The sequence below is a fragment of the Nelumbo lutea genome, chromosome 3, assembly GCF_056320005.1.
Source record: "Nelumbo lutea isolate HS-2025 chromosome 3, American lotus-T2T, whole genome shotgun sequence".
NCBI lineage: Eukaryota > Viridiplantae > Streptophyta > Magnoliopsida > Proteales > Nelumbonaceae > Nelumbo > Nelumbo lutea.
This window is the reverse complement of record NC_142686.1, coordinates 111,144,877-111,163,775: the sequence shown is the minus strand read 5'-3', so window position 1 is coordinate 111,163,775 and position 18,899 is coordinate 111,144,877.

Here is an 18,899-nt window from a genome sequence, read left to right as displayed (position 1 = left end):
TCAGGTCCATTGATATAACTTATAAGATAAGAATATAGGTGATGATGACAGATTTGGCTCTCTAGTGAAATTGTGACATGTGGCACCTCATGACAACTAGGCAAACACTCAGGCAACAACTTACCAAGTTGGTGTCCCACCTGGGCACCGGTCTGGTTGGCTTGGCGCGGCCTGGCGTGACCTACACGCGGCCTGGCGCGGCCTGGCGACCTAGCCGGATCAACCTGGCACATGATCCGACCTGGCCGACCTGGCAACCCATAAGATGCCCACCGATGAACCTCACGAGCTCTGTAGCTTACCAAGGAGCTCGCCAAGGAGCTCGATAGCTCACCAAAGAGCTTGCCAAGGAGCTAGGCAGCTCTCCAAGGAGCTCGCCACTAAGGAGCAGGCAACTTGGCAAAGCTCGCCACAAGCAGCTTGGCAAAGCTCGCCACAAGCAGCTCGGCATAGCCCAAGGGGCTTGGCATAGCTCCCCCGAGCAGCTCACCACTTGTAGGGTAGCTCGATACAGAAGAGTAGTTTGGCGTATTGCAGGAAGATCTCCTGCCTGACAACCTGGCCCAGACACTGACCCGCCGACTGACACAGGCGTCGGCCTAACAACCTGGCCCAGACACCGACCCATCGACTGACACAGGCGCCGACCTGACAACCTGGCCCAGACACTGACCCGCCGACTGACACAGTCGCCGACCTGACAACCTGGCCCAAACACTGACCCGCCGACTGACACAGGCGCCGACCTGACAACCTGGCCCAGGCGCCGACCTGGCTGCCTGACACAAGCGCCAGCCTGACAACCTCGAGGAGTTCACCACCAGTCCAAAATCAATTTAGACGGATTGGATGAACCAATCCAGTCCAAAATATTTATTAGATTGGATTGCATCCGGTCCGTCCATAATAAATTTATATTGGATTGGGTTGGATTAAGCCAACATCAGGTCCATTGATATAACTTATAAGATAAGAATATAGGTGATGATGACAGATTTGGCTCTCTAGTGAAATTGTGACATGTGGCACCTCATGACAACTAGGCAAACACTCAGGCAACAACTTACCAAGTTGGTGTCCCACCTGGGCACCGGTCTGGTTGGCTTGGCGCGGCCTGGCGTGACCTACACGCGGCCTGGCGCGGCCTGGCGACCTAGCCGGATCAACCTGGCACATGATCCGACCTGGCCGACCTGGCAACCCATAAGATGCCCACCGATGAACCTCACGAGCTCTGTAGCTTACCAAGGAGCTCGCCAAGGAGCTCGATAGCTCACCAAAGAGCTTGCCAAGGAGCTAGGCAGCTCTCCAAGGAGCTCGCCACTAAGGAGCAGGCAACTTGGCAAAGCTCGCCACAAGCAGCTTGGCAAAGCTCGCCACAAGCAGCTCGGCATAGCCCAAGGGGCTTGGCATAGCTCCCCCGAGCAGCTCACCACTTGTAGGGTAGCTCGATACAGAAGAGTAGTTTGGCGTATTGCAGGAAGATCTCCTGCCTGACAACCTGGCCCAGACACTGACCCGCCGACTGACACAGGCGTCGGCCTAACAACCTGGCCCAGACACCGACCCATCGACTGACACAGGCGCCGACCTGACAACCTGGCCCAGACACTGACCCGCCGACTGACACAGTCGCCGACCTGACAACCTGGCCCAAACACTGACCCGCCGACTGACACAGGCGCCGACCTGACAACCTGGCCCAGGCGCCGACCTGGCTGCCTGACACAAGCGCCAGCCTGACAACCTCGAGGAGTTCACCACCATACCTCGGTTCTGACGGGATATGACGAGTCTTACCGTTTGAAGGCTTTTCACCCACCTAACCCGTGAGGACACCACTATATAAGGACTCCGACCCCCAAAGCCAAGGAGAGGGAAAAAAGGATGGTAACCCCTGCTCTCTAGCTCTCTCATTTCTCTCCAAGCTCTTTGTAATCAGAATGCTAACTTAGGCATCAGAGAGTCCCTGCCGGGAAAATACCCCCGGGTCCTCTGATTCAATTCTCGTAGGTCCCTTAGCTCCCGCCGCCTACAAAGGAGAGGAAATCACCTCATGCAGAGGGCAGTTGGGTTGCGCTGCACCAGGGAGCTCCACCATCCTCTGAGTTGCAGGCCACCTAGGAGCAGGTCAAATGACGAGTCCACCAGGCAATTCACCACTAGGGAGTTTGCCCCCAGGCAGTTCACCACCAAGAAGTTCGCCACCAGGGAGTTCGACCCCAGGCAGTTCACCACCAGGCAGTTCTTCCCTAGGGAGTTCGCCACCAAGTAGCTCTCCACTAGGGATCTCGCCACCAGGTAGTTTGCCACCAGGGAGCTCGCCACCAAGCAGTTTGCCACCAGGGAGCTCGTCACCAGGCAGTTCTCCACCAGGGAGTTCGCCACCAAGCAGTTCGTCACCAAGTAGCTCTCCACCAAGGAGCTCACCACCTGGGAGTTCTCTGCCAGGGAGTTCGCCACCAAGTAGCTCATCACCAAGGCACGTCACCAGGGTCAAATAACGAGGTACTTAGCCAAAAAAATTTATACATCACAAAAAATTGGTATGTGACCAGAAACAGTTACATCAATTGGCGTCGTTTGTGGGAATACGCTACAAAAAGCTAAGTTCTCATCCTACAAAAGCTAAGTTCTCATCTTACCAAAGCTAAGTCCTCACTTTTTAGAAATTGAAGCTATCACTTTATAGTTTACATTTTTTATGAACTCAAAGACTATGCAAGGAGCTAACAGACTAAGTAGCTCTACCAACCTTACTTTCAATTCAGATAATGCCTCATCAGTCCTCTCCCAAGGTCCACCCTACAAAGATGAGCTCTTCGTGGCTTCCGCGGGAGTTGGCGGACAACAGACTACATAGGCGTCCTTACTGGTCGAGCCTTCCAAGGCTCCCGTGTGAGCTGGCAACCTAAAGTTAGTAGTGCTGCCCCCGAAGGTCGAGCTCCTAATAGCTTCTTGTAGGAGTGGGTGACCAGCATTACGAAGCTGATGCAGCACAATCATAGCTCGACACCTCACAGGCAAAGCCTACGGGCCACATTACTGCTTAAGACCCGGTCGCCTCTCCAGCACGGGCAAAGTAAAAAAAGAGTAGACTACGAGTCACTCCCAAAGCCAACGAGCCACACTACTGCTTAAGACCCGATCGCCTCTCTGGCACGGGCAAAGTAAAAAAAGAGTAGACTACGAGTCACTCCCAAAGCCTACGGGCCACATTACTGCTTAAGACCCGGTCGCCTCTTCGACACGGGCAAAAGTAAAAAAAGAGTAGACTACGAGTCACTCCCAAAGCCTACGGGCCACACTATTGCTAAATATCCAGTCGCTTCCTCAGCAGGAGCAAAATCAGCAAAAGTGAACTATAAGTTGCCCCAAAGCCTAAGGGCTACACTACTGAACTAGCGGAGACCCCCTCGCCTTACTGGCAGCTCGCCACATACAGACAGCTCCCGAAGCCTAAGGAATTGGATCAGAACTTACTATCTCGTTGACTTACGGGCCAAAAGAAATCTACTCCCTTCGTTGAGTTACTCTCATCTCGGGAGTGGGGGGCAATTGATGAGGGAAGATTTGGCCCTCCAGTTAAATTGCGACACGTGGCACCTCGTGACAACTAGGCAAACATCCAAGCAACAATTTACCAAGTTGGTGTCCCACCCGGGCACCGGTCTGGCTGGCCTGGCACGCGGCCTACACGCGGCCTGCACGTGGGCTGCGTGGTCTGGCGCGGCCTGTGTGCGACTTGGCACGGCCTGTGCGGTTTGGCGCGGCTTGGCGTGGCCTATGCGACTTGGCCAGATCAGCCTGGCACATGATCTGACCTGGCCAACATGGCAACCCATAAGACGCCCACCGATGAACCATAACGGCATACCCCACGAGCTCAGTAGCTCACCAAGGAGCTCGGTAGCTCGCCAAAGGGCTTGCCAAGGAGCTAGGCAGCTCTCCAAGGAGCTCGCCACAAGCAGCTCGGCATAGCTCCCCCAGGCAGCTCGCCACTTGTAGGGTAGCTCGATACAGAAGAGTAGTTTGGCATATCGTAGGAAGATCTCCTGCCTGACAACCTGGCCCAGACACCGACCCGCCGACTGACACAAGCGCTGACCTGACAACCTAGCCCAAACACCGACCCACTGACTGACACAGGCGCCGACCTGACAACCTGGCCCAGGCGCCGACCTGGCCGCCTGACACAAGCGCCAGCCTGACAACCTCGAGGAGTTCACCACCGCACCCCGGTTCTGACAGGATATGACGAGTCTTACCGTTTGAAGGCTTTTCACCCACCTAACCCGCGAGGACACCACTATATAAGGACTCTAACCCCCAAAGCCAAGGAGAGGGAAAAAAAGGATGGTAACCCCTGCTCTCTAGCTCTCTCATTTCTCTCCAAGCTCTCTGTAATCAGAATGCTAACTTAGGCATCGGAGAGTCCCCACCGGGAAAATACCCCTGAGTCCTCTGATTCAGTTCTCGTAGGTCTCTTAGCTCCTGTTGCCTACAAAGGAGAGGAAATCACCTCATGCAAAGGGCAGCCGGGTTGCGCTGCACCAGAGAGCTCCACCATCCTCTGAGTTGCAGGCCGCCTAGGAGCAGGTCAAATGACGAGTCCACCAGGCAGTTCTCCCCCAAGCAGTTCGCCACCAGGGAGTTCGCCCCCAGGCAGTTCGCCACCAGGGAGTTCGCCCCCAGGCAGTTCGCCACTAGGCAGTTCGCCACCAAGTAGTTCGCCACTAGGTAGTTCTCCCCCAGGGAGTTTGCCACCAAGTAGTTCTCCACCAGGGATCTCGCCACCAGGCAGTTCGCCATCAGGGAGCTCGCCACCAAGCAGTTCGCCACCAGGGAGCTCGCCACCAAGCAGTTCGCCACCAGGGAGCTCGCCACCAGGCAGTTCTCTACCAAGCAGTTCGTCACCAAGTAGCTCTCCACTAGGGAGCTCGCCACCAGGGAGTTCGCCACCAAGCAGTTCGCCACCAAGTAGCTCTCCACCAGGGAGCTCGCCACCAGGGAGTTCGCCACCAAGTAGCTCATCACCAAGGCACGTCACCACCGGGTCAAATAACTAGGTACTTAGCCAAAAAAATTATACATCACAAAAAATTGGTACGTGACCAGAAACTGTTACATCAATAGGTGTCAATGAACTGGGTTTGAATTGAAACCAATCTAAATTAAAACAAATTTGAACAGATTGAACGGTCCAGATACTGAATTGGACCGGTCCAAAATAATCATTGAATTGAATTAGACTTGGTCCATTTATAATGGACTCGCATTGGACTGGATTGGATTGGACCAAATCCAGTTCAATTAACACCTCTACATGGGGAGATGCTCCCATTGTGCGGCTACAAGGTGGTGTGAGGAAGATTCTGTGAGAAATCTGGATTTGTTTGGTTCATGACAGGGTGTATCAGTCTGAACTCATCATTAATTGGGTTAGACCCATTCAAATCAAAATCAATTTAAACGGATTACAACGGACCAATAAGATCAATTGAATTGAACCAGTTCAAACTTAACGGTACAAAGTATTTATTGGATTGGATTTGGTCCATCCGTAATGAATTTATATTAAATTAGGTTGGATTGAACCAATATCCATTAATAGTAAAGAAGAACACTGGTATCAATGGATCAGATTTGCATTAGAACCAATCTTAATTAAAACCAATTTGAATAGATTGAACAGTCTGAACAATGAATTAAACTGGTCCAAAATGGTTTGAAGTATTCATCAGATTGGACTAGACCTAGTCCACCTATAATGGATTCATATTGGATCGAATTGGATTGTACTAAATCCATTCCAATTGACACTCCTAATAAATACTAACAACAGGCGGCAGCTTGCTACCTTAAGTTGGTTTTGGTAGGATGCTGTTTGTGAAAAACTGGTCCTACTTGCAACATATACAGGTTCATGCATGCAATGATGGCTGCCCATGTGACCCTAAAACCGTATGGTTGCAATTGTTCCTATGTCCTATAGACCATTTTTCCCCGCCTCCCCTGACCATTATGAACTTGCGAGTAGACCTCCTCTGTTAGAATCCTCTAAAAAGAGGCATAAAAGTATCAATACCCATACTATTATTATTGAGTTTGGGTTCTACAGAAAAAAAAAAAAAAAACAGAAAAAAAAAATTGGATAGGGATCCATATGGAGAAAAAACTTAGAAAATAAACATTTTGGTCAAAATAATTGCATTAGTATTTAGGGCATTTTCTTGCCTCTAAATTCACGCCTCTTTTTAGAGAATTCTAACTAAGGGGGTCCACTTACAACTATTTCAGAAAGTTCTGAAGAGATGATTGCAATTACCAAACTTTAAGGGATAAAGTTTCATTAATTTATCCAAAAAATCCCTCTCCTTTTATGTTGATAATTAGATTCCTTTTGAGCTGGACGAGAGAAGCAGCAGAGTTCTGGGTTTTATACTGAACCCAGAAATTGATCTTTGGAAGAAACATATTCCTTTTGCCAATTCATAAAGGAAACCGTAATTTGTAATGAAAAAAATAAATAAAAGAATCGGTTTGTAAGGTTTCTGGTACTATTAGTATGTCTGGTTATTAATTACAGACTTGGGTTGTTGGTAAGGGTGTCAATGGACCGGTTTTAGATTGAACCCCATTCAGTCCAAAATCAATTTGGACGGACCAATAAGACATATTGAATTGGACTAATTCAGCCTAAAATATTTATTAGATTGGATTGGACCTGGTCCGTTTGTAACAAATTTATATTGAATTGAGTTGGATTAAGCCAATATCTGGTCCATTGATATAAGATAAGAATATGTGTCAATGGACTAGGTTGGGGTTAAAACCAATCTAAATCAAAATGAATTTGAACAGATTGGACAGTCCAGACATTGAATTGGACCAATCCAAATTTGTCCAAAAAAATAATTGGATTGGATTGGACCTGATCCATTTATAATGGACTCATATTGGACTGGATCGGATTGGACCAAATCTAGTCCAATTGACACCCCTGATTATTGGAACCTATTCAGGAATTGTCTCCCTGCATCACAAGATTTGAATGGCAATCATGGTTCACTTTTTTCTTCTATCTAAGTTTACCCAATAAAGGGCTTTTAAACACACAATTAGATTGGAGGAAGTATACATCTAATATATATATAAAAGGAAGGTTTTTGGGCTACAATTCCCACCATCATTCAAACACGTGGTTTTTTCAAATTTAAACACATGGCATTTTTTGAAAAATTGTTGTTAAAACTCACAACCCACTACCATGATTTAGACACATGGCGTTTTCATTTTTCTGGAAAGCTAGACACGTGGAGAAGTTGCTACTAAAGCCCACAACCCACTACCATCGTTTTCAATCTATTCCTAAAAAATGCAAAAAATGCAAAAGTGATTATCCACAACTAATTCTGCCTACATTCTATCAATCTCAATTAATCATTCTCTCTCTACATATTATAACAAAAGAAAACTGTCCATATTTTAATAATTATTGAAAATCTATTTTTTAAAATAAATATTTCTTAAAATTTTAATAATTATTTAAAACATTAATAAATATAAATTTAATATTACTAATTCCCCGTACTTAATACGGGCTCATTCACTAGTTTATTAATTAAAGCATGGTCTACTTGAGTGGGTTATCAAGAACCAAGATGGACAGGAACTAATGACATTATACATTTTTGATCCCTTTCCCTACAACCTTTTGCCTTTCTATTATAATTTGCCGAAGCAAGGTATTATTCTTACATCTATTCCAATTTCCACAATGTAGGAACCAGCCAGGCATGATGACCCTAAAATTTTAGAGTTTGAGAAGCAAGACAACTCATCAATGGCTTCTTTTAGTTTTAGACCCTATATGGCTTTCAAGTTTCAAGTGAGTTGAGTTGTTTAATTCAATGGTTTTGTTGTAAATTGGACAACCACACGTCTGATGACCACTCTCAAACTTTACTATAGTTTATATAGCATAATGGCCAAATTAAGGGACCATATTAAGGAAGAGATGGAATAATGTCGGTTTGTTTCCCTCCATAGAATAGGACCTGTGCCCTAAAAAGGACATCCCCTCTCAACTCTCAAAAGCTCCTGGGGCTTTATCTCCTTTGTTAGATTATCCTCTCCCTTTGTTTCCCTCTCAATGTTAGATTAAAGCCAACCACTAAAAGGAAAAAGACTTATCAAAGTTTTATTTTTTCATCAATAGATTAAGCTAGAGAGCCTTTAATTGAGCCAACTGAGACACACTAATGATTGTGGTCTGTGATTCTCTTCTTTTTCTACATTTCATTGGATCAGTGATCAGAAACTAAACCTTTAAACAGTAAGCCACCTGGTTCAAACTATAAACTCTATAGACACTTTTTTTTTTTTAATGCAAGGAATAGAATTCCCAACTTTTGTATTCCTCCTGTTCCTCTGTTCGACTCTGTCAAATGGACCATGTGAAGTATGTTAAATAACAAATTTATGTGTCAACCATGATAACAGAATCCTTAGCAAAAATCCAATCATTCCATATACAACCTGGGCTACCCAAACTTGAAAAAGAAAGCCTCTAACTTTCCAATCTACCCAATTAAGGGCCTGTTTGGGAGGGCCGGATTCAGTGTTGATTGATCTGCATTGACTGAGCCGCTTTGGATAAACTGCCAAAAATAACTTCACCAAGAAATTGATTTCTCTGCTCATGTAAGCATAATTTTGGCTTTCCGGGTTTTCACACTTCACTGATTTCACTGGACTTTCCTTATTTTTCACCAAACACTACTTTTAGACTTTTTGGCTGGGCCAAATCTCATAAAGACAGATATTGTGTGAAAGCCCTCCCAAGTGACCATTTGAGAGGGTTGTGGCTTCTGACCTTCTGAGGTAAGCCCTACAGTGACAACCTATAAAGGTGAAAAATATAAAGAGGCACAGGCTGGTAAGCGTCCATCCACAAATTCTAATTGGAAACTAAAAATTTGGTTAGCTCCAGCCATTTGTGGGACAAAGATGTTTGAGACCTGCAAAATGATTGTTGGTTGATAAAATGCATTAAGAAATTTCCCCCATTCTTAGTTATATCATGGTTCTTTAATTATCGTTGATGCAAATGGTTGGACTATTCAGACCAAAAACCATCCAGGCAACTGGTTCTGTTTCATCAATGAATTGGAATTTTATCAAAACTATTGATTTGGTTAGCAATTCGCAAACTCAGGTGGTTGAATCATTGACTCATTCAACCTGAACAACAATTTTTATCCATTTTAATTTTATTAATTTTTAAATTACAACAGGCCATCCATTTAGATTGGACGGTTGAACTCCTGACCCAGAAATCGGTGGTCAAAACGGTTTCAATTATGAACCAGTTTTTAAAATATTGAGTTACATGACCCTTAGATCTTCCAGTGGCAATGCAATGTATATCAAGTATTTGATCTCAACCCTAAATATCTTCCATACCATTTTTCTTTATTTTATATAAATTTGTTAAATTATTAGTTGATTTAGTTAAGGGGGTGCAACTGGACTGCTGGATAATGGCTAAAGTGACTTAACTGAATCGATAAGTTATGAAGGAAGCTATGATCTCCTTAGCTGAAGCTGAAATAGGGTTGATTACTATATCTTTAAATATTTTATTATTTAATTATTTTATTCATTAAAACTAGGGGTGATCATGAGCCGAGCTCGAGCCTAATAGAGCTCGACTCGCGAGGCTCGTGAGCCTATACATATATATATATAATAAAATTATAGAAAATAATATATATAATAAAAATATTATAATTCTTAATTATTTAAATATCAAATAAAAATATTTTATATATATAATTTTTTATTTTTATAAAACATTTTTTCTCAAGTCGAGCTCGAGCTCACTGTTCTAGCTCGAACTCGAGCCTTATACAAATACAACCTTGGTGAGCCGAGCTCGAACCTCGTACTATTGGGCTCAACTCGGCTTGAATCCACCCCTCATTAAAACAAAAGGATAATAAGTCAAATGGCTACACTCTTACCAAAAGATCAAGCCTTCTTTACAATACTCTATATGTGCCTTCTTTACAATACTCTATATGCACATAATAATTTTATAAAGTGAGTGTAAGTATGGTGGTTAGGTTATGTTTGAGGTCTCCTTAAAGGACAGAGGAAGATTGGGTGTCGAAGGTAAGTTTTGGGGATTAGGGAAAATGGAAGTGATAGAGTAGCAGGATAGGATGATTGAATGAATGAATTCGTTATGAGATGGTCTCTCATTTATAAGGAGGGATCCTGACGTTCCAAAAGGAAGGCACTGAAAGAATTTGATTCCCATTAGGAAAGGGAATATTAGATTCGTTGTCGGTCATTAAGGAGCACTACTAGGGTTTCGCCACGTGTCTTATGAGATCTCTTAAGGACTAACTTCCTTTCATCCGAGGATTCTCATAATCCGTGTGTGCTACTTCCTTTTGTTATCTACTTAACCGACGTGGCACTAGTGACATCATCATTTAGTAGGCACATTTTCATTAAACCTATGTGGCACTTCATCATGCACGTAACTTAAGTTGCACATGCAGTCAATATTTAAGTCCAACTCACAGTGATTTGCGATTCTGTAATAGTCTTGGGTTCATCGCAAATCTGCATGCGACCGAAGTTCATTGTGGAATTATGCGCATTCGAGGTTTATCGCAGAACCGCGTGCATCCAAGGTTTATTGCAGAACTGTGCATGCCTAAACTTCATCGCATGTTGACATTAGGCAAAGTTTATCCCGACATGTATCAAGTACAAGTTTATCGCTAACGTTCGATGAGTTATAAGCTCATCGCAAATGACTGATGAGTTATGAACTCATCACGAGTGTTCATGTGGCAATTAGAAAGATTTTCTTAAATAGATCTCAAATCAATTAGAGAGATTTTCTCTAATCAATTTTAGTGGGGCCCAATTGATTGACAACCATTAACAATTTGGTTAAAAGGAAAATTTTGTTGGTTGATTCAAGGAGGATTAGCTTAATTCAATTAATGGATTTTCTTCCTAATGTGGGCCCTAATTTCTTGACAAGTGGCAAACCTCTTCCAATCAACCTTATTTATACAAAGATCACCAATTTGGTAATTGGAGATCTCAAACCAACAAACTTTCCAAAATAATACAAATTATAATTAAGAGAACCCAATTAAATGGCAATCAAACTTGAATGAAAATCTTCAGGGGTTGGTACCCTAACGATATAGGCATACGATCAATGCGCTCAGTGTATGGCTTAGCACACACCGAGGATGACTGTGGAACAACTCCATACTGAGCACACATCATGTCAGCTATTATGTTTTGGAGTTGTTGTATTGAGAGGGAGGCAACCGAAGCATGTTGGGCGTCCCGTATGTTAGTACATTTTGGCAACTCCTCTCAGGGAGGGTCTACTTGCGGGGTGAACCATGGCAGGTGTGAAGGCCCATGGCAGGATGCCATTGTTTGTATTTGTTCCATTCGGTTTATGAGAGAAGTAATTTGAAGGTCCTTCTCTTCCATCGTCTTTGTTAACTTAGCGATGGCCGCAACCATTTCAACAAGTTGTTCTTCCACTGTAGTAGCTCCTGCCATCATGGCGGGTGTAACTGAAGTGTAGGAGTGAGTCAGCATGTAATCAGACTCTCTAGTCTTAGGAGAGTTGGGATGGGAGCCAGACCTTGAGCCCGTACTTGATTCCACGTCCGACATGGGTATTCCTCCACTTGGATGCTTTAGTGGATTTGTCACGATGAACTCTTTCATCGGGGCTACCCCGCTTCGTATTAGTGTCATTTGTCGTCGGCAACCTTGAAGGTCCCACTTTGGCATTTCGGACTTTTGAAGGAACCCCTTGAGTTCCATAGAAGGCGAGAGGTGCAACTAGTTGTGAATCCTCGGACCTTGTCATAAGGTGGGTGGTTGGTCTCTCGTAGTTGGAGGATAAAAATGCACTTGAGCCGGATGAGATTTAGCTATATGTGGCACTTTTCTTGTTTCCAACGGAGCTTGAAACGGTTTTCTTTGGAGCCATGTGTCCAAATCGCTTACAAAAATAAACTTGATGTGTTGATTTAAGAGATGAGAGGAAAGAGATGTCCCATCAGGCGTGCTAAAAATTTGTCGACACAAATTTTGTGTGTAAATTTAGAGCACAAAAATTAATGCGAACAAATTCAAAGAAATTTAATTTTTTTTGCAGAAATTTAAATGGGATACAAACTCTCTCTCTCTCTCTCTCTCTCTCTCTCTCTCTCTCTCTCTCTCTCTCTCTCTCTCTCTCTCTCTCTGCAATGCAAACCCTCTAATTCTCTTGTCTTGGGTGAAAGCCGAAATCGTGACTGAAACTTGCAATTATGAGAAGCAAGTAATGCCCAACCTATTGTTAACGAAGATTTACTCATGCTCAATCAATGATTAGAACGTAAATAACTAAAAGCGATGTCCTCGCTTGTAAAATTGACAGAAGTCTTTTGGATCACGGGAGTTTGAAGATCAGAACTTCACGGGTTGATGTTGTAGCAATTTTGGTGTTTCGGTAGTTGAATAGTTAGAGCCTTTCTTCTTTCTTCCTTGATCTTAGTGCAACCCATTTCTTCTCCTTTTTAAAAGACAAAGGAAGCGGTTGGAGACGGATGGAAATGGTCGGAGATGAACGGAAGTGGTGGCTGAAAGGGGGGAGCCTAATTGGAGAAAGACCGCCATCACTCTTCATATCTATGGCCAGCCATTTTACTTTTTCTATAGATTTTCATTCAAGTTTGATTGCCATTTAATTGGGATTCTCTTAATTATAATTTGTATTATTTTGGAAAGCTTGTTAGTTTGAGATCTCTAATTACCAAATTGGTGATCTTTGTATAAATAAGGTTGATTGGAAGAGGTTTGTCACTTGTCAATAATTTAGGGCCCACATAAGGAAGGAAATCCATTAATTGAATTAAGCTAATCCTCCTTGAATCAGCCAACAAAATTTTCCTTTTAACTAAATTGTTAATGGTTGTCAATCAATTGGGCCCCACTAAAATTGATTAGAGAAAACCTCTCTAATTGATTTGAGATATATTTAAGAAAATCTTTCTAATTGCCACTAATGGTGGGCTTTGTTTCAAAATTCAAACATCTACGTGGTAGGTATTCATTGTTCTTATTCAATTTGACTTGTAGTAGGCCCTACCCAATACACTCTTGGGTTTGGATTTAATGGTCCCTCTCCACCCAATTCTTTTTGTGGTAATACATTAGGGGGCCCGTTTTCTAATTATACTTCACATTGGATCCCATCCAAATCTTTCTTAGACCCAAATTTTGTTATTCAATTCCATTTCATATTGGGCCAAAATTTACATATCAGCAAGTGAGACCCAAATGCATAAAATCATTCACAATTATGAAATTATTATTTTGCTAAATTGCCCATTTCTTGGTAGTTAAGCTTCACTAATTAAATAATATGGGTTATTTAAAAAATAGATTTTCATGAATATAATCATGTTTATAGAGAGTGACATTTCTTATAAGAAAATGGGGTTTTACGTACTTAATTTTAACATAAATTACATATACTATCCTGTACTTTAGGGGTAGTGACAATTATCCTCTGAATTTTTAGATTCCAATAAAGACCCCCTCTCCTTTAAGTTGAGTGATTTATCAAAGCACCCATTCAAAAAAATTCTATAAAATGAAAATTTCAACAAAGGAACTTCTATAAAATTCCAAAATTGCAACCAACACAACACACAACAAACGAAATGAAAATAAAGAATAATTAAACTAAACCCCAACACTTGTTTTAAAAAACCCTTGGAAAAAAGGATAATTCGTATATTTTGAAAAATTTGAAGTCACATGAGAATCCTTTTCAAAATTAATGGAATGCTAACGATTAACGAAAGGGGTCTTTGACAAAATCTGGAAATTTAGGGCAATTTTTGTCACAAATGAAAGTTCAGGGGACTAATTGCCATTATCCAAAATACAGAATTATAATTCATAATTTACCCTTAATTTTATTACGAGTTACGACCTGAGTCACTGATTGTCTTGGGCTTGCTTTAGGCTAGGGCACTAGCGGGTCCTTGACGCGGGGATCATATTTTCCGTCCTAGACTTTTATTCTAAAATTAATCTCTATTTCCGTTTTCAATTCCTATTGGGGATGGGTTTTCCATGGAAACCTAAATCACCGAAATGTTTTCAGATAACAGTCTTTTTTTTAAATAAATTTATTTAAAATAAATAAAGATTTTGAATTATAAATAATGCTTTAAATATGCTTTCATATATATATATATATATATAATATAATAGTATATTTAATATAAATAACATTTAAAAAGAAAGGGCTGGGGATGAATTCTCCTTGGGGCAGGGCGGAGACCTCAATTCCCATCCCCAACCCCAACCCCAACCCCAACCCTGGCCGGGGATTCCTATTATTCCCGTCCCCATCCCTGCTCCGCCAAAACAATCTCCATCTCTGACCCGATGGGGTCAGGGAAGCCGGGTCTCTGTCGGGGATGGGGAAAATTGTCATCCCTATTCTTAACTGGGATAGTGGTCCAATGCGATGTAGCCCAAATCTGAAACCGACGGCTTTTAACTAATACTTGACGGTGTGAAACTGCTTCTTGTCCTACAGACTTATGTGACACGTTGAGTACCCTCCAACCTTGATTAGAGTTCAAATCAGCCCCCCACAATGTCCCACAACACATCCCCGTCATGTATTGAAAATATCTCCCAGTAATGGCATCATCATTTCTAATATTATCATCGGGAAATATTCCCAATATATGATGAAAATGTGTTGTCGTGTATTAGGAACATCTCCCATTGATAACATCATCATTTCTGATATTATCATTGGAAGGTGTTCCCAATACATGGCGAAAATGTACCGGGGGACGTTGTGGGGGGGGGGGCTGATTTAGTCTCCTTCCATGACCCTTTTATAAAAACTCGATTTGCCAAACCTGTTAGGTTCGGGTCCGGGCCATCGATTTGAACCTTTCGAATGTTGGAGGCCAGGTAGCTAAAAGCACAAATAGAGCCCTAGGCTTAAATTGGGTTAATTAGTTACCCGTTTTCGGAAACTACTTCAATATACGTTAAAACCGTTTATGTGTTCATTATTTTTATGTAATTCCAATTTTACCCTTTTATATTGTTCATCTAATATGTTTGATGGATGGATTATAATCACCCACTTATGCAACAAATGCCATGTTTGGTTTTCTATTATGCGGTTCATTCTTTCAAATTTTACTCATCTTTGAACAATAACGATAAATGTCCGAGTTTTTTATTACAAATTTCTTTTCATGGGCCTCATGAAAATTCAGCTCATAGTACAAAAATGGTGGCAATGTTATTCATTTTCATTCTTCAAAAAAGTTTTGTGATATGCTCAAAACCATCGGTTTAAGTCTGCAAAACCGCCAGCATAGATACTTATCAGTGGATTGCCATAAAAGCCATCCATGATAAACATCTATGTCGATGGTTTGTAACTGCTAGTATGATCTCTGTGTTTTTTAGAAGGTTTAAAGCATATTTCATTCATTCAAGAAATTGATATAAATAAAGAGAATTACTAATAAGGACAATTAAAACCAAGATACAATTTCTCAAAAAGAACAAAATATATAAATAAATGAAAGAAAACATAATGAAATTCTGCAATCAAACAAAGATGAATTTAAAATCACCAACAGTATATATCTCTTTTGGAGAATGAAAACAATCAACATGGTTGATTTGTGTTTTATATCACGAAAACTGAATTGGGTTTCATCAAAGGTGGCAAGGGGTTTATTAGAATAACTCATAAAATAAGACTCACATATTTCAGGATATGGGGTTTGGCTACAAGATGATGATATTGTCTGAGTTCACCACCCCAATGACTAAAGCAAGAGAAATAAATACACAGAACCCAACACAAGCTTATCCGCCATGGAGACTCTGCACATTTTCTAACTTCCAATGCTTGAAGAATACAAAGATTGAGTCCTTTTATAGGCAAAAGTTTGGCTCTGTGGGTAAGTTTCAGTAGTAGATACTTGAACGCGTATAAGGTTTTAAGCACACAGCCACGTCAAGGCTCACCATGCACATTGAAAACCAATCTCTCATTCTACCATCGGTATTGGGTAGAATTTTTGTTCCAATCTATTAGGCTTCGACCAAATGCCACGTCATACGGCCTCTCCTTTCCCCTTAACCCCACTCTGCTTTTATATCTTCATTCCTTTCTTAAATCTCATAAATTGCCACCTCAGAATTTTTTTTTGTTATCTCCTTTTCCCCATCCCTTTTATTAGGAAATTACTAACATACGAGAGTTACCGGTTTTTACTTTTTCTTCCCCGTTGACGTTTTATGTTCCATGAGACGTTATTTCTCCTTCCAAACTTGACTATCTCTCATTCCTAAATTACCTTTTTCTTATATATCAGATTCTAATGCTAATGACACGAGGCACCCATAACGGAGGCAACACCATCCTATAGAATGACTGAGACAAAGAAACAGGTCCCAAAAATAACCATTGTACGAGTTCACGTCAAGTCATTTGGAATTTCAGGGGCTGTTTTGTAGTGTGAATTAGAAATTGGTGGGTATTAAGTGGTCTATAATACATCTTGTGGTAGAAACCAATATATAGTTGTTCTGAACTCTGTATATATCATGTGGATTGAACCAGGGTGACTATAGACTGATCCACACCATACTTTTTGATTCCATGTATTTCATATACATTTTATGGGAGATCTACATAGTTGATCATAAATGTCTAATTTTTGTATTTTATATGGTAAATAAATTGAAAAAAAAAGCATCAATATGTAGACAACAATAGCATTTTTTAAATAATTTAAAAAATATTATTTTAAATATTAAAAAATAAAAAAAAATATTTTATTAATAAAAATATTAAAAAATTAATATTTAAATATTGAAAAAAGAGTTGAGAAGGAGAACTTTTGGACTTATGCTAAAATTAACATTAAAAATTTTTATTTTATTTATAAAATATTAAAAATTATTAAAAGATTAAATAAAATGAGAGTACTTGGACTAATGTAACACAGGTGTGTTACACTGAAACATTTTCACAAACTGTCCACACTATAGCGTGAACCATCCACGAGAAAATACTATGGACGATAAATTGGGGTGTGGCTTGTCCCTGTTGATACTATTTTTTGGACGAGGACCGTCTACACATAGCAGAATGCCATATCTTACTGTGGACAGGACCAAAACAGTTCCATCCACAATATATACACACTACCAAATGCCACCTAAATGTCTACTTGACGTAGTTCACTTGGAGAGAAAGCAGTTGTGCGGACGATGAAGGTGAAATTGTGAAAGTGGCCGAAGTTGAAAAAGGAAGGGAGGGAGAGAGAGAGGGTGGGGTGAGAACTATTCGGTTAAAATTAAGAAATCGAATTGAAAATTTTGGTTTCGATTTGTTCAGTTCGGTCTTTTTAGTTTTTGGTTAATTCGGTTTTTGACTAATTCGGTTTCGGTTTTTATTTTTAGAATTAAAAATTTGATTAATCAAACTTTCTATTATTATATGTAATATATAATATATAATATATAATATGTAAGATATGGTATATAATATGTTACATATAACACATAATATAATAAAGGGCAAATTACAAAGACCCCCCTGTACTTTGTCAAAGTACATGTGTAATTTCATGGGATTGCAACCCCTCTTAACCATGCAGTGCAGGTGTAATTTCATGCTCTTGTTAACTCGTCATCTGTTACGAGTTCCAATGATACTTGGTTGCTTTATTATCTTCTGTTTTTCTATAATTGTTCATTCTCTGATTTAACTATCTGGGTTCTTGAATAATTAGTAGATATTCCTCTCTCTCTCTCTCTCTCTCCCCTCCTCCTCCTCCTCTCCTCTTTGCTGGCCTCCGATAGGATGAAGAATTTATAAAAAAAAAATAAATAAATAAATAAAGGAGAAAAGAGAAATGAAAACAAGCATCATGAGGAAAAACTAAAATTTCCTTATCGAACCTATGGTAGATGTTAGAAACATGGTTACATGGTGAATGTAATTGATTTCTTTTTTTTCTTTCCAACGAGTTGTAGCGGTTATGGCCAAGAGGAATGGAAATAGAGGAAAGCAAGAAGAAGAAAGGGGAGGAGAAAAAGAGGAAGGGAGAAGAAGAGAAATCGTAGGAGAGAGAGAAATGTGAAGGAAAATAAGGTAGAAGGGATTACGACCGCTGTTGTTCATGTCGTGAGGTCAGGGAAGATGAACAGTTACAAGGGTAGTATGGGGATTAAAAAATATTATGATGGCAGATTTCAACAAAAAGCTAACGGAAGGGGGTCTTTGTCTCATAGTCATAGTACAAGGGGGTCTTTGTAATTTACTCTATAATAAAATTTGATTTCATAATATATATATATATATATATAATATTATATGTTATAATATATATAATAAATTATATGTTATTAAAATTCGGTTTTAATCAAAAAAAAAAAAAAAACAAACTGAAATTTTTAGTTTTGGTTATTTCCGTTTTTATATAATTCAGTTTCAATTCAGTTTTAATTTTTTTAGTTTCATTTTTTTAAATTTGATTTATTCAATTTGGTTTTTAACAAAAATAAACCGAATGATCACCATGAAGGCGGTCGGAAATTAACTTGCTTTTGCTTGACCTCCCTCTGCCAATTTTCTTAACTTTCTACCGGCAAGCCACCCAAATTAAAGCCTTCGTCTATTTCATCCAGGGAAGGGACACATTACTCTCCCTCTCTTCATCAGAAGGAGAATTCACAGCCCTTAACCTTTCCTCACAGATTTCTTCCTCTCGCGAAGCCCTCTCCTC